Here is a 17,330-nt window from a genome sequence, read left to right as displayed (position 1 = left end):
TCTTTAGCAACTAGTCTATTACAAAAAATCAATTCCTGTTTCTTGTCAAATAAAAAAACATAGCAATTAACCATGCTTCCATCTCCACTTGTAAACAACTATGGTGTGTTCTAACTTCCAAGATAGGTAGTGTAACATGTATTTTATTTATAATTTGATCTTTCATTATGTTATTTTCCATTTCTGTAATCACACTTTGGGCATTAAATATTGTAGAAGACATTTTGTGCCTAGCAAATTTCTCACAGATATCTAATTTGGCATGTATTTACTCCTCCCTCCTTTCATTCCCGATTAAAACATATATACTTACATACATGATAGCAGTTACTTATATAATGTTTAGATTCACTCAAGAAAGTCATCATTGCTTATGTATTGTTCAATGTTTGACCATTGTTCAACAAATTCACAATCACACTGTTTCAAGCAATTTCATGAAGACATTGTCCACCTATCCAATTTCCCACAGGTACCACCTTTGACATGTATTTAATTAGTTAGTGTACACTGATTATAGAGTTCCCATACTTTGCACTCTTCCATTTGTAGTCAAATGTGCATTAACACTTAGCTAATTGATAATTTTCGCAACTTGGTTATCAACGCAACTAATTTTCAATTGCTTTTTGTCATGAAATTTTCTATTGATTTCATATATGAATATTTCAAAATTTAATTTTGTAACTATTTTTATTATACCTCAAAAAACACATGAATATGATAGAACCTCATGTTTTCCATCTTGATATCTCCAAAATAGTTTTCACAATGATAAACTAATTTGGGTGGTTTATAATTCTAGATAATAATGACCATAGCTACAAAAGTGTACTTAATTTGGATATTGAATAGATTATGGCTTTAAAAAGTATTGAATAGAAAAAAACCTATACATATATTTTATTATCTTTCTTTTTTTAAATCCTATTGTCTCGTTACATTATATTACTTTATATGCAACTCTTTACCGTGAAATTACATTCACATATTTTACTTGTATTTTAAACTCTGTTTCAACCCATAGTTAACGCACAAGCCAAAATGCAAGACACAATGTCTCAACAAATCTCGCCATCCATAAAATGAACACATGATGAAAATAAGTACAGACATTACATACTTCTCTTTACATTATCTTTCTCTTTGTTTATAGAAAATTATGATTTTGTCTTCTATACTACATTGCTAATTTTAATACTAGATAATACCATTGATTTCTCTGTAGCTCACAATTAGAATCTCCTAATAAAGACAACCTCCCAAACAATGCAACTTGTTCAGACAATGATCAAGAAAAAAAAGGGCAAATTTTTTCCCAAGTTTTGAAGAACATTTCTTACATTTTTTTTGAAATACAACAATTTCTCTTAGTTAATTTTATTTCTTTATTATTACAATCTTAATATATTTGCATTCAAATTTTATCATGACATACTTTCTCAATACCCCAGATACTAACAATTTTCTTGATTATAGATCAAAGTTGGAAACACCCCATGCCTCAAGCATAATTGAAATTTGTACAACACAATCTAACATTGCTTTCGAGGGTGATGTACTAGTGACATATGGCTCTACTTGCAGTAAAAACCCAACAAGTGAACCAAAAGAACCAATCACACATGTTGATCTTATTGACAGGCACGAGCAAATGACCATAACAACAAATATCAACAATAAATTAATTGATACATTTCTGCTCTGACTATTGCCCAGTGCAAGTGTTCGTTTAACAAAATTCAAAGTAAATAAAAAAACACAATATGAAAGAGGAGATGTTGATTATTGTCTCCAGCTTACTCCTAAAACAACAATTGAAAATATTGATAGAGTCTACAACCAACAAAGGCTAGCACCTGATACAACCATTTCTCAATTGATCCACTCAGCCAACACTTATTCAATTGGTACGGTAGGAGTTCTTGTAGCAGCTCATAATCAAGAACCAACGCATTATCAACTACTTATCAAAGATGAGGAATTGTTATCTGACACAACAATAGTAAGATACTTTCTATAAACATCAACCCAAGTCATATGCATCTCAAACTACACAGTTTATTGACTATATTGACTAATATATTTGTTCCTTTTGTAGCTAATAGTTTCAAGAATCCATACCAATTCCTATTCTAGAGTGGAACAAATGCTTACTTTAGAAAAAGCTCAAAAATATTCTTCACAAGGACACAAGAGGTACAAGTTCAATCAGATCAACCCTATCCACTTTCATTGATGAAATCAATGACGAATATGCTGAATCTTTTCTACAAACCCTTTCTTCTTCCAATATCCAGGTAAGCAACAAAAACAATCAATGCTAAAAACACTTTAATTGTTCCCATCAATTGAATTTCAAATGATTTTAAAATTATTTTGATATCTTTGTTCCAATGGTAGGTTACTGGAATGTTGAAAACAAAAAATATTTACTCTCCAACATATCAACCACTTTGTGACATGTACTACCACATAGTCTCCATAACTCACACTTCAACCAACAACACTGCTCACTGCACCACATGTGCAACAAACACCGCTTTCACTTACCAACCTTTCTTGCAATGCACAATTCAAACTGAGGATGAAAAAGTTGACTACAACTTGCACACTAAACTCTTGCAAGAAAACTTCCCCAAGCTTATGAAAATACCAGTTGAAAATTATAAGAAAGACATGGCTACAGTTATCTTTCTCATACGGCAGTTTGAAATACAAGGAACATTCACACTAGCCATGAACAACTCCATCATTAATGTTGCCGAAGAAGACACCAATGTAATATTCTAAAACCCACTCTTTTGCATTTCAACAATTTAAAAAAAATTATTATTCGACAACAATACTGACTTCAAATTCATTGTTTTTTGTTAATTGCAAAATTATTAAAATCATATTGTCATTCGTAAGAAGATTTTGCTTCAACACATGCATTTCATCAAGGTAATCCTGAATTTTCCAAGCACACTTCTATTGTTATTTCCATTAGACATTTCATGAACGCATGTAAAACCATTTCTAATTTTTTTTATAAAACTTATCAACTTTACCCAATTCTTTGTCTTCCTCTATTACAATAATTCATGTCCAGATGGCTTTACTATTCTTACTTTCACTACTCTCTAAGTTAAAGCACACCTAGAGGCCAAAAGTATAACAATACAAAGATGTACACTTATTCCACATGTTTTATAATTTTTCAATACAAATGTGCATGCTACCATGACAAATCATTCAAGTTGTTCCAAAACCACCATTCTAGTCCTATTTTTAGTTTAGAAAATTAGAATAGCAATTAGAAATATATGAAACAATTTAAATGATATGCTATTTTAAATTTCCATTCAAAACTGGGTTTCTCAGATGAAAAAGAGCACTATGATTAGCATCAATACCAAAAAAACTCTTAAAGCATAACAATCACTTTCCAACTTCGTTTCATTTGATAAAGCCTTTTAATTGATACTAGAAAACATGCCACTTGACTTAGGTTTTCTTTTTAAATTACATTCCCAGTATACCTTTCATACATGCATATTTTCCACTATTCTCCAATTCAAATAGAATCTAATTCCTTACTTTAATCATTTGATGCTCCAATAATGATATTAAGGAAACATTTAAAACCCTTCAGAACTTCATCTACTTGGACAACTAATCCCAAATCTATCTCTTTTAACTCTATGCCAAAATTCCTTCCAATAAAAATTAATATTTTCCTTGAATGTGTTATCTGCAACCAAAATGATTGACTTTTCCATCATGCATGAAGGTAAATATAGAATGCTTAAATATTCAAAACAAGAACATGTCTTATCATTGGACTCTTCAACTAATTCTTCAACATTCCCTATTATTTTGTAGTCTTATATCTATTTTTTTTAACTCTTATTCATTACCATTAAAAATGCACATAATAGCATACCATCATGGATAAGGTCGTCACTCTCACACTGCTTGCTATGACAAAAGAAGAAGAAGCTATAACACAGAAAAAATAATTTTCATACCCGACTAAATTCCATTACTCTTCCTACATCTTCTCTTGGTAGAAGGCCAATTGTAATTGGCAGAATGCTGAGAAAAAAAAGCTTAGGTTAAAGTTTTTTTATACTAACCAGACAATCCCAAAAGCTTATTTCCAATTGATATTAGAGGAGGCAGTCACTTCAAAATGCTATGTCAAAGATAGGATTTTTTAGCATTACAAGTAACATTTGAAAACTATAAAGTTAGGCATTTGTTTACCAAAGAATTCAAATTTGTTTATGCAATCAACTATGCCCATAATAAGAATATAATAAAGGGTTAAGTGAAGGTTATATAATGATACCAGACATCTTGTATAGTTAAAAAAGTTCACTTACATGGAATGGTTCGGGTAACTATTTTTATATTGAGGGTTCCATATAATTAAAAAAATTATAAAGTAACTTTGACTTCTTCAACTGTTTTTTGTCAGATAAATAATGTATTCTTCAACTTTTTTTACATGGTCTTTCAATTGGGATTTGCTAATTTCATATTTTTCTATATTTTTCATGATATTTATCACTTATACTTCTTCTATTTTACCAAGACAAACCTTCTACAAATGATATTTTTTCATTCTTTAGCAATAAATCCATTATTTCTTACTGATGAACTCATACTTCTCATTGTTTAATTTTGCAGGAATTTGATTACAAAAACTGACAACAACCAACAGTTCAATGTTGCAACTATTGAATATCTTACAATGTTTTTTGCATACTTATAGTGTTTTAGTTTTTGTAAATATAAAACTTTTCGAGCTGAACCACTACACTCAAAAATTTGTTTTGAATACAAAAATATTTCGCACAATAATTTTGATACCTCTTTCATGACTGTTGCATATTAAAACTATACATGTTTAATAATTCTTTTTAATATCATCAGATTGATTTTTGTTAAAGTCTTATATACTCAACTTCACTAAATATTACTTTGATTTGACATGTTTTAAAAAAGCCAATATTGCTGCACATGTTATATCGATTTATAACCAAAATTCCAAAGCAAATCCAACAAAGTTCTATTTCTCTACTCTATTATGTGTGTTGTCACATGCACATGTGTTACTTATGTCAGTTCATAGCTAAAATTCCAAAATTTTTTGAAATAGAGCCCTATTTCTTTGCTCTACTATTTGTTTTGTCACATGCTTTATGCATTTCGTTCTTTTGAACTTACTTTAAATTATTGGCACAATGCTTCTTTATAAGCAACTGAGTTTAGAATCCAATTCTTACACTAAGAAAAGCTACATAAACACAAAGGAAAATATAACAAAAGCTGCAATATTTTTGAGCAAATAAAAATATGATTCTACCTATTGGTCTTATCTAATTAATCCCATTATCTGCATTGTATATGTTGTTTTTATTTCTTCATCACTTCACTGCTATTGAAATCCTTTTCGCTCTTTGTAATTTTAGATATTCAAAATATTTCTCCAAATTATTGCGACAAAGGGAAATATAGAAAGTTAAACCATCTGCATGTGCCCCTACATCTATACAACAAATGATTCTAACAAGTTATATTGGCAAACAACTATAGTTTTCAAGTATTTAGCAAATGGCAGGGACTCATGTTGCCTCACAACTCTTGCTTCAAATAGTTTCTTTATAATATGCCATTTTTTCATATATGATTTATATACAAGTCAACATAATGTAATTCAAAATTATAAATATCACAATTAATAATAAAATTGTTTTTTTCATTTCTACTTTTTTAATCTAATAAAATATTTACATGTGAAGATAGTTTCTTATTCTCATTTATTATTCTCTACAAAATCTTAGTCAACAGTTTTATAAATATTTTTCTATTTTCTACATGTGAAATTTGAGACTAAAATATTTGTCATAGTAGAAACTAGTAAGTAAATAAAACTAATGAATGATTGCTTGGAATAATAGTTAGCAATATGAATAAAATTTCTAAAGGTTTATAATGTTTTTTAGTGATCCACTCATGATTGAATTAATTATATTTAATTTTTGAAGACATTTTTCTTGTTTATTTACAATATATAATGTGTTTTCTATTTTAAGCCTCATCAACATACTTAATTGACTCATTGTTCTTATATACATTTGTTGTATTCTTGATCAATCTAACAACTTCTTAATAAAAAGTCTTATGTGTAATGCATGAAATGTTGTGTGTTTTGGTTCAACAAAAAATCCTAACAACTCAATATGTCATTTTTTTATTCTCTTATTTCATTCAAACAAGCAAGTAGTCTACTCAAGAATGTGTGTTTTCATCTAAAATTTATGGTATTAGGGCAATAGTACCTTAAAGGAGTATCCTATGGTTGATTTACTAATTTTTTTCCTAAAATAATCAATTATATGGGTTTTAAAAGATTACCTCAAGTTTGAATTCTTCTGTGGTGGGATATTGATTTGACCTAAAGACATTCATTGTGATGTGTTGAAGATTTCTTTTTACCATTTTTTATTATTATTATATTATTGTTGGCACTTTAAATTGTTATAATATTTTTTAATGATTATTTGTTATATTAATATAAGTGGCTCTTCAGACTATTATCATATTTATCTATTATTGTTGTTTGTTATAATGTCAGTGGCTCTTAAGAATGTTATGAGAGTTGACCATTATTGTTGCTATTATAATATTCTCTCTTACAAAAATGATCATAGTAATCCATAACACTATTGTTACTTGTTATTATATTGTTGGCCATGAAAATATTGTTAATTTTTATTTTAGTTATCTCTACTAGTGTTGTCTAGTTAGTTATGAAAACTACTATAATATTTGTTTATTATATTATTGTTGGTTATTGGATTTATCTTGATTATTACATGGTAATGTTGTTTTACTATACAAAAGATTCTACCATATATGCTTCATTTTAATCCTCATCTTTCATTGTAACAATTTTGAATTGAACTGTATTGTATTAATTATAAATTGGTAGCAACTATAATCCATTGTCCCTTACCCCATTATTGGGAGAGGTGTTTGTGCTAGGTCAAAGGCTAGGTAAAAGACATGTGGCAAGGTTTTGGTGAATTTAATAAGTCTTTTTAATAATCTAATAGATGTGGAATAAATCAATTATATTGGTATCATGGCCGAAAAAAATTATTGTTATAATTTTAAAAATAATTGAATGCTTAGAAATGGGAACATAGGTAGCATCTTAAATTGTACTCCCTTACAATTTTGTCCTCATTTGGCCCCTCACCTTTGCATTCATCCCCCAAGGCCTAATTGGAGCCTTGTTTCTGCTCACACCAGGTATGAAACTTAATATTTTTAGCATATGCACCTTCCCCCTCAAAATTATGATTCCTTGATTGGTTAGGACTAGAGTGTTGGTGCCCTAGTTCTTAGGGACTAGATAACCCTCAAACTGGCCCTCCCAATCAAGGCCCATTTTGGGGCCTCTCAAGTAACTTTAAATGGGCAGAAGCTGGATCCCATGTTGTCTCATGTTAGAAAATTAATTTGCTTTTTGACCAAGCATGTATAAAAGGAGGTCTATCCCTCTCATTTTCATATCTATCAATCTATCCACATCCATAAATTCAAAATGATCAATAAAGCATTCACTCGAATTCAAGTGAGCAAGCAATCGGCCTTCTTTCAAGCATTGAAGGAGTGAAGTCAAGATTCAAGCATTGGAGATGACATTCATGCTATGTATTTTACAAAGACTACATGAGACCTTAATTCCTTTTGGAGACAAACAAAAATTCATAAAAAGGAATATTAATAGTGTTTTAGACATTTTCAGCATTTCCCTCAAAAGAAAATCATTTTCATTACAAAAATTCATTTATATTTCAATTCTATTTCATGGTTTATTACAAAATTGAGATTTGACCAAAGGCAAACTCCTATTCTCAAAAAAATTCCCTTCTCTACTATGTATAAGAAAAGGTGTGGAGCTACGAATTTCAGGATCAACATTATTTAGATACTTGAACACGTTCTCCTTTGGATAGTGAAAAGTTTGGAAGACCAAAGTGACCAACCCTCTGATCCTGATAATTCAGGATGACCTTTTGGGAACAAATCCAAACACACTCATATTGCCTAGATCCAGGTTCATGGCTTTGTTTAATGACTGTAGGTCACTATTTATGCATAATTGCTTTAATTGTAGTACATTTACCGTAATTTCAACATTTTCACAATTCAAATTAAAAAGAGGGAATCAAACTCCAAGAAGTGAATCTAATCAGAATTATTAGCCCTACCATAGCTGGATTCAGGATACATCTATTGGATTCACCCCTCTTTAATGTAATTGGTCCCTAAGAAAACTATTAGTGGTTTTGCTACATCATTTAGGGTGAAACTCTTATATTTTCACCATATTACATTTTGATGAACCTGACATCTTAGATCGTTAATTCTGATTTATGTTCTCAAATCTAATTGTGCATGATTTTTAAAATTAAAATTTACATTTGCAAGTTAAATTTTCAATTGAATTACATAAATTTAGTAGTTGAATTATCAAAAACCCTAATTTTTCATTCTAAAATTTACTTGTCGGTTGCATAATTTCTCAAATCTATTTTTACATTTGATCTTTAAGATATGTTTTGCTATGATCTAGATGCATTTATCTTTCAAATTCATAAATCACACTACTGGATTAATTGGTTAATCAATCATGTTTGCAAAATTTTATATTGTTCAATCACAATTTTCAATTTAAAACTCAAATTTCCCTTCTTTGTGCACAAGTTTTTTTACCATTAGTCCTACCTACAATATTCCTCTGAGATGAAGTTTTAGAATTAAGGCTTCCCAAAGTTTAATTACAAAAGATATGGAGCCTAATTTGGATAACTTATTTCATCAGAATGTTGGTGGCTGATCTAACACAACAAATGATGTCATTTATCAGTACTCTTTTCATAATTTTCATGATGTAGATGAATCACTAACTAGGATGCCAATTGACCACTTGAAAAAGACTGAAAATGAATTTTAAAATCTTCAAGAAAACCTAGAAGGTAAGGCAATCCAATTGATTTAGGGTTTAAAGAGAATGGTGAAAAATGATAAAATTGGTGTTGATTTTTTGCATGACCTTTCTCTTATTGTTGACACTAATATCATTCCTATAATAAGTTGTACCAAATCCCTTGGTCATACTCAAGCTACTAGTCAAATAAATCATTCTATTCCTATACCTATATCCCTACCTAGTGTGCCTAATTTCACGTCTTGTATCATTACTACTTCCACAATTAATGTTAATCCTACACATGCTATTCAAGGGGGTAACATTTTCAATCAAAACTCTTTTACACCTCATTCCATGAGTCTTCCATTCATGACCCAACCATCTCCCATACCTACACACCATAGTGTTCGACCTCCTTACTGTCTACCTCCACCTACATACAACAATGTTGCTCCTCCATCACAATCCAATATGTCCAATTTTGATCCATCCATCGAAGAAACCATCAATAGTCTAGCGCAAACTATTTCATTCCTACAACAACAACTAGATTCCATTATGCAATCTAAGTTTAATGTGACCACATTTGATGTAGTGATTCCATTATCTAATGATAATGTTTGTGTTGTCTGTCCTAAGCATATAGAATTCCCTCAATAGGACCTTTATAATGCAAAAAGTGATCCCTTCACTCATGTGAAAACATTTCAAACTTTGTGTAGTGACTCTGCTCATGATTAGAGACTTATGGCTAAATTATTTGCTTGGACCGTTAGGGACAAATATTTGCAATGGTATTGTTCTTTACCTCCTTATTGTACTACATCATTTCAATGACTAACTAATGATTTCATTCAACAATTTCAAAATAATATTGGTTCTAAAATTAGTTTGAGTTATTTTATTCATTCTGAGCAAAGTGTTAAACAAAAGTGACTGATTTTATTGGTAATGTAAAGTGGAAAATTGAACCCTAGTGACTCCCCCCTAGGAGAGAGGAAGGAAGTCACTAGGATGATTTTCACTTGGGAGAACTTTACATTCAAAAGAGGGGCTTGAATCCACTAGATCCAAATCCAAGAGAGAGAAGGATGTGAATTCCAAGTGGATTGTGAGGGTTGAAGTGTGATTTACCCTCTTTTGTAAATAGGAAAGTTGACTTGTTGACCATGTGGAAAAGAGAGAGAAATGAGTGAAATGAGGAGCTACTAGTTTACGATCACGCTATAATTTTAGACCTGAGCTAATTAGACTAATATAGATCTTCCCTGCAAATTTGGAGAAAAGTTGTCAGGGCCATGGTGATAGTGTACATGGTCTTCCACAAAATCCGTCAAATGAGAAGGGTTTTTCCGTCCTTAGAAATGAAGCCCAAACCTGTAATTATAGCTACGCAACTTCAACCTACACACAGAAAAGAGAGGAAAAGGGGTCATGGATAGGGTTTTCCTCAGTCAAACCCCAGTTGAGGAATCAACCTTGAAAGAAAGTAATTACAAATGCTTGAACGTAAACAATGGAAATGTATACTTTAAAGATTTGCAACTTGTCGATGATTATTGCTTTTCTTCTTGAATGTAAATTGCGTTGCATGAAATGGAATGTAACATGATAAAACCCTAACACACATACATACTTGCAAATGAATGTTGTAATATTTCTTCAATGGATGAATGAAGAAGACTTGAATGCTCGAATGATTGATGATGTAAATATTTGCCTATGCTTGTTTATGATCCACTTTGCTTGAATTTCACCTCTCCACAAATGAGAAAACTAAATCCCTTTATACATGCTTCAAAAGATTAATTCATCTCACCAAAGGCAGACGTCAGGGAGATTTGGGATCCCAAAGTGCAGATAGGCCCGGGAGGACCTATCTCGGGGCCACCCTAAGAGGGTGGGACAAGGGTGCCACGCCCCTATCCAAGGGGGACAGAGGAGATACACCTCTATCCTTCCCTATCTTGGGGCCCAAATAGTGTCCTGAGGTTATCTCAGGGCTTTAACAAGAAGGGGCCAAGAGGTGAAAGTGCAAAAAGGGGTCAACTGGTATGATGTTGTGAATCAGAACCGATATGTTAGAACGAGAATTGGTATATGGAATATTTTGTATCAAGGGTTCATATGGCATGACTACCGGATGGTAGTCTCAGTCTCAAGGTTTCCAGTTGAAGTGAGAATTGTAATGGAGGTCAGATCGTGTCGCCACATCAGCCTTGTGCACGTGAAGGATCTTGCATGAAGGAGATTGATCCTATCTACCTCGGGAATGTGTGAAGTCTCTACAAATGATGGAGAACATGTGATGGGTTATTGCCTCCAAGAAGCGGTGAAGAAATAATGATGGAGAATGTCTTGAGATCTATTCAAGATCGTTGTATTCAAATGCAAAGTGTTCAATGGTCAGGATTGAACTGACTGAATCGCTCAACCTGAATGTTTAGGGTTTAGGGTTTATGTTATCGACCTATTTGTTTCCTATAAGGTCGATGTTGTGTTTCATGTTGAATTGGTTGGAAAATGTTGTGTGTGTATCTATGTGTAGAGATACGTGATTCTTTCCAGACTAGTTGAGAGGATTGATACCTGCATAGTGTGTTTGCAGAAGGAAGGAACTAAAGTGGATCTGCATTGGCATTGAGTGCTATTACCAGATCATTGTGATACCTGTTGATCTCTAACCACTTCAGCAGTTGAAAAATACCTTAACAAGGTAGCTTTAACCAACTTGCTGTAAATCCTTTAACAGGGTGACTCAAAGCCATTCAGTTCATAAAATCCTCTAACAAGGTAACCTCTAACATGGTTTAACCCTTAACTGGGTATTCTAGCCATCCCTTAACCGGGTGATCCCTAACAGGATCGGTTCCTAACAGAACCTGATGTAACAGTCTTTAACCGGACCTACCTCCTAATAGAGTGGACTTCTAAAGAGTTCAAAAATAGCTTGTGGGTATTCATCCCCACCATGGTTTTTCCCAATTGGGTTTCCACATGAAAAAATATGTGTGTCAAGTGTGATGCCTCTTTCATGTAATGTTTTGTTATTTCTTGTTTAGTGGTAAATCATTGTATCTCTGATGATAGATTATTTGTTTATGCATAAGGACAAAGTGGAAATGAGGGAGTAGGTTGTATGGAAAGTTAAGAAGATTGACCGGTTCATGTCTTTCATAGGTGGACTGTATTTAACCGGTAGTAATCTGGTTCAGACCGATGTTAGGGATTGCCAGTAGTTTACAATTTGCAATCAAACCAGTTTAGGAAAAGTTTTTGTGCCTGTACTGATTCACCCCCCCCTCTCAGTACTGGTTTGGTACTCACAGCTCATCATTGAGTTATCAATTGGTATACATCAAAAGCATGGGTACTCAGCACTCGAGCTATGTTAAAAATTCCTATGCTATTCCTACCAGTACTCTCACCGATGATCAAAAGAGAGAGATCCAAGAGAATGGGCAAGTCATGGAAGCCCTAATCAACAACTTATCTGACATTGAGTTTATCAATGTCCAGGATAAAGAAAATCCCAAAGAAGTATGGGATACTCTTGAGAATATCTATGGCGTTGATGAGCATGTAAAACAAGCTAAGGAAGAAAGCCTTAGAGGGAATTTTGAAGACATACAGATGGTTGAAGGTGAGACCATTCAACAATATGGAATAAGAATCAAGACTATTGTTGGAGACATCAAGAGTGCAGGAGGGAAAATGGAAGATTCTACTGTTATTAGTAAAGTCCTGAGGTCCTTATTACTGGTCTATGCAATAAGGATTGCTGCTATTCAGGAGTTGAGATCAATAGATGAGACTAAGGTATCCTGAGACTCCATCATTGCAAAATTAACAGCCTATGAGCTAAATAGTTTTGATGGCAGTGTTTAGAAGACTGAATCAGCTTTTAGAGCATCTACTGCACCATCCAGAAAAGGAAAAGAAGTAAGCACTAGTGGTGAACCAAGACAAAGCAAAGAAATGGATGATGAGGAGTTTCTAATGGAATTTGAAGCTCTTCTTGCCAAGAGACTTCCTAAGGGAGCCGACAAATACATAGGTAAGCTTCCTTTCAAATGCTTCTCTTGTAACTGGATAGGACATATCGCTATAAACTATCCTAATGGTGACAATAAGGACAAGCTGGAAAGGTTCAAGAATTTCAAAGGAGGAAACCGGAGAAACTGTTCTGTAGTAGTTGATGAAGGTGTCACAGATGAGGAATTAGAAGATGAAGAAAATGAAGATATTGTGTTTGTTGCAGTCAAAGAGGATGTGTCAGACAAGAAGGCCCTTCTTTCTCGCTTTGATAATTCCAATGAGTGGATTATTGATAGTGGTTGTTCTCACCATATGACTGGTGATCAGAGAAAGTTTATATCTCTAGAAGAGTATGATGGTGGTGTGGTTCACTTTGGTAATGATGCACCATGTCTGGTCAAAGGTACAGGATCCATCTCTATAAATGGAAAGAGAAGTGTTGACAATGTGTATTGGGTGGAAGGTCTTAGAAACAATCTATTGAGTGTTGCCCAGCTGAATGACAGTGGACTCACTCTGGAATTCAAAAATGGAGTGTGCAAAATCAAAGGAAAGAATGGTGAACTGATGGCCATCGGTATGCAGACCAAAAGTAACTTATTTCAGCTAAATGAAAATATAAGTACATGTCTTATGGCTAAGTTTGATGAGAGCTGGATATGGCATAGGAGACTCTGCCATGTAAACTTTGATAACATAGTAAAGGCCAGAAAGATCAAGGCAGCTAGAGGACTGCCGATGCTGAGCAAACTGGGAAATCCTTTGTATAGAGAATGTCAGCTGGGGAAAATGTCTTCCTCAACCTTCAAAGGTAAATCTTTCACTGCTGACAACTTACTTGATCTAGTGCATACTGATTTGTGTGGTCCTATGAAATATAGGAGTGTGTAGGGAGATAGGTATTTTATGATTCTTACAGATGATTGCTCAAGAATGATGTGGGTCACATTCTTGAAGGACAAGTCTGAAGCCTTTGGAAAGTTCAAAGCTTTCAGAGCACTGGTAGAAAAGGAAAGTGGTAGAAGAATCAAATGCCTTAGAACTAATCAAGAAGTGGAATTCACTTCCAGTGAATTCAACAAATATTGTGAAGAAAATGGCATCAAGAGGCAACTGTCTACTTCTCGGACTCCACAACAGAATGACCTAGCAGAGAGAAACAACTGAATTATGGTTGAAGAAGCTAGAACTATGTTGATCCAAGGAAAGCTCGCTCACACCTTTTGGAGAGAAGCGGTGAGCACTGCATTCTACACAATGAACCGGGTATTCATCAAGAAAGGAAAGGATAAGACTCCTTCTGAGTACTCGACTGGTAAGACACTTGTGGTAAGCTACTTTAGAGTATTTGGTAGCAAATGCTATATCAAGAGGAGTGAACATCAGAGCAAGTTCGATGCAAAATGTGATGAAGGAATATTCCTAGGATATTCCACAAAAAGTAAAGCTCTCAAATGTTTCAATAATAGGACTCAGAGAATTGTTGAAAGCATCAATGCTAGGGTTGATGAAAACTCTGAGAAATCGGAGGGAATCGGCAGTATGCAAGTAGGAGATGAACCGATAGTAACTTTCTGGGAATCGGTTGCAAATCAGCCTAGTATCGCTAATTATGCTCCTACACCAGTAGATGCTGATGCTGATGAAGATGAGGATGATGAAGAAAAGCAAGAGGAAGCTATTAAGAACATAACTAGGTATGTCAAATTCAATCATGATCCAAAGAAGATCATAGGAGATAAAGATGTAGGAATTCTTACAAGAAAAAAGGTTAGAGAAAGCTCATGTATGATCTTTGAATTTGAGCCTAAATCATTCAAAGAGGCACATAAAGATGAAGACTGGATCAAGGCAATGGAGGAGGAACTTGACCAGATAGAAAAGAATGGTACATGGTCTTTGGTACATAGACTGGAGCATAAAAATGTCATTGGAACCAAATGGGTTTTCATAAATAAGCTAAATGAGGATGGCACAGTGGTAAGGAACAAAGCTAGACTAGTATGTAAAGGATATGCCCAAGAAGAAGGAGAAGACTATGGAGAAACCTTTGCTCCTGTAGAAAGATTGGAAGGAGTTCATAAGCTCCTTGCATATGCAGCTTTTAAAGGATTTGAGGTATACCAAATGGATGTAAAATATGCTTTTCTAAATGGAATACTTGAAGAGGAGGTGTATATAGAGCAACTAGATGGGTTTGCCCTATCAAAAGATAGTGACATGGTGTGTAGGCTACATAAAGCCTTGTATGGCCTGAAGCAAGCACCTAGAGCATGGTATGAACACTTGCACTCCCATCTTGTGAAGATTAGATTTGAAAGAACAAGTGAAGATAGCAATATCTACTTAAAATCAAAAGGAGATCAGATCCTGATCTGTGAAGTATTTGTTGATGACATAATCTTTGGTGGAGATGACAAGATGATTCATGACTTTGTAGATGAGATGAAAAAGGAGTTTGAGATGTCACTCGTAGGGGAGATTAAGTTCTTTATTGGACTACAGATTCAGCAAATGAAAGATGGAATCTTTATTACTCAGTCCAAGTATGTCAAAGAGGTGTTGAAGACCTTTGGCATGGAAGACAGCAAACGAGTTGGTACACCAATGGTGACTAGTTGTAAACTATCAAAAGAAGATGACTCAGCATTGGTAAATGAGAAGGAATACCAATCAATGATTAGTAAGTTGCATTATGTAGTGCATAGCAGACCAGACAGTGCACATGCAGTGGGTATTACCGCTCGGTTTCAGAAAATCCCAAGAGAATCTCACCTGGTAGCAGTCAAGTGGATTCTTAGATATCTGAAGGGAACTATTGACTATGGATTATGGTATCCATACAATAATGATTTCAACCTAAAAGTGTTTAGAGATGTTGATTGGGCTGGTAATGTAGATGACTAGAAGAGCACAATCAGTGGTGCATTCTTTCTCGATGGTAGACTGGTCTCATGGATGAGTAAAAAACAAAGTTGTATCTCTCAGTCTACAGCAGAAGCAGAGTATGTTACAACTTTTATGAATTACACATAGACTATTTGGATGAAGAATGTATTGAATGGTTTCAAAGTTCCTGTATCTGAATCGGTAAGTATATTCTATGACAATACAAGTGCAATTAACATTTCCAAGAATCTGGTTTTACATGCTAGAACCAAGCACTTTGAACTCAAGTATCATTTCTTGAGGGAAAAGGTTCAAAACAAAGAGGTGGTATTGGAACATGTTTCCAGTAAGGAGCAGTTAGTAAACATATTCACCAAGCCTCTACCGCAGGTTACCTTTACCTATCTAAGAGGTGAATTAGGGGTGTTGCCCCTTCAAGAGGTAAATTAAAAGTCTATGCTCCACATCAGTCATGTCTTCCATTGATATATCATTTCAGGATTGATGTGTTGCGGGATGCTACTCAGGGGGAGCAGCATCATGGAACAGGGCAGCTTGTGCCTCCACTTTGGCATTGTTGTCAAAGGGGGAGAAGATGTGAAGCGAAGAAGATATCTACAACAATAGTTAGAAGATGTGGTGTAGAAAGAGAGATATCTTTGTATATTGCCATCAATGCTAAAGGGGGAGATTGTTGGCATATGTATAGAGCATGATGACATGTTAATACTGTATGTTGTCATTGATGTCAATATGCCGAGTGAACCGGTATATTGAAGTTAAGAAACTAACAAAGAGAACCGGTATGATGTTGTGAAGCTGCATATGTGAAAAAGTGAGGCGGTATGCTTGTCCAAGTGAACCGGTATGTCGCAAAGAGAACAAGAGAATCGATATGATGTTGTGAACCATAATCAGTATGTCAGATTGAGAACCAGTATATGGAATGTTTTGTATCACGGGTTCATATGGCTTGACTACCGGTTGGTAGTCTCAGTCTCAAGGTTTCTGGTTGAAGTGAGCATTGTAATGGAGGTCAAATCATGTCGCCACATCAGCGTTGTGCACATGAAGGATCTTGCATGAAGGAGATTGATCCTATCTACCTCAAGAATGTGTGAAGTCTCCGCAAATGGTGGAGAATGCGTGATGGGTTATTGCCTCCAAGAAGCGGTGAAGAAAGAACGATGGAGAATGTCTTGAGATCTGTTCAAGACCATTGTATTCAAATGCAAAGTGTTCAATGGTCAGGATTGAACTGACTGAATTGCTCAACCTAAATGTTTATGGTTTAGGGTTTATGTTACCGACCTATCTGTTTCCTATAAGGTCGATGTTGTGTTTCATGTTGAAGTGGTTGGCAAATGTTGTGTGTGTATCTATGTGCAGAGATACGTGATTCTTGCTA

Source organism: Cryptomeria japonica, chromosome 8 (genome assembly GCF_030272615.1).
Source record: "Cryptomeria japonica chromosome 8, Sugi_1.0, whole genome shotgun sequence".
NCBI lineage: Eukaryota > Viridiplantae > Streptophyta > Pinopsida > Cupressales > Cupressaceae > Cryptomeria > Cryptomeria japonica.
The sequence above is the reverse complement of the archived record's forward strand: the minus strand, read 5'-3'. Positions refer to the sequence as shown.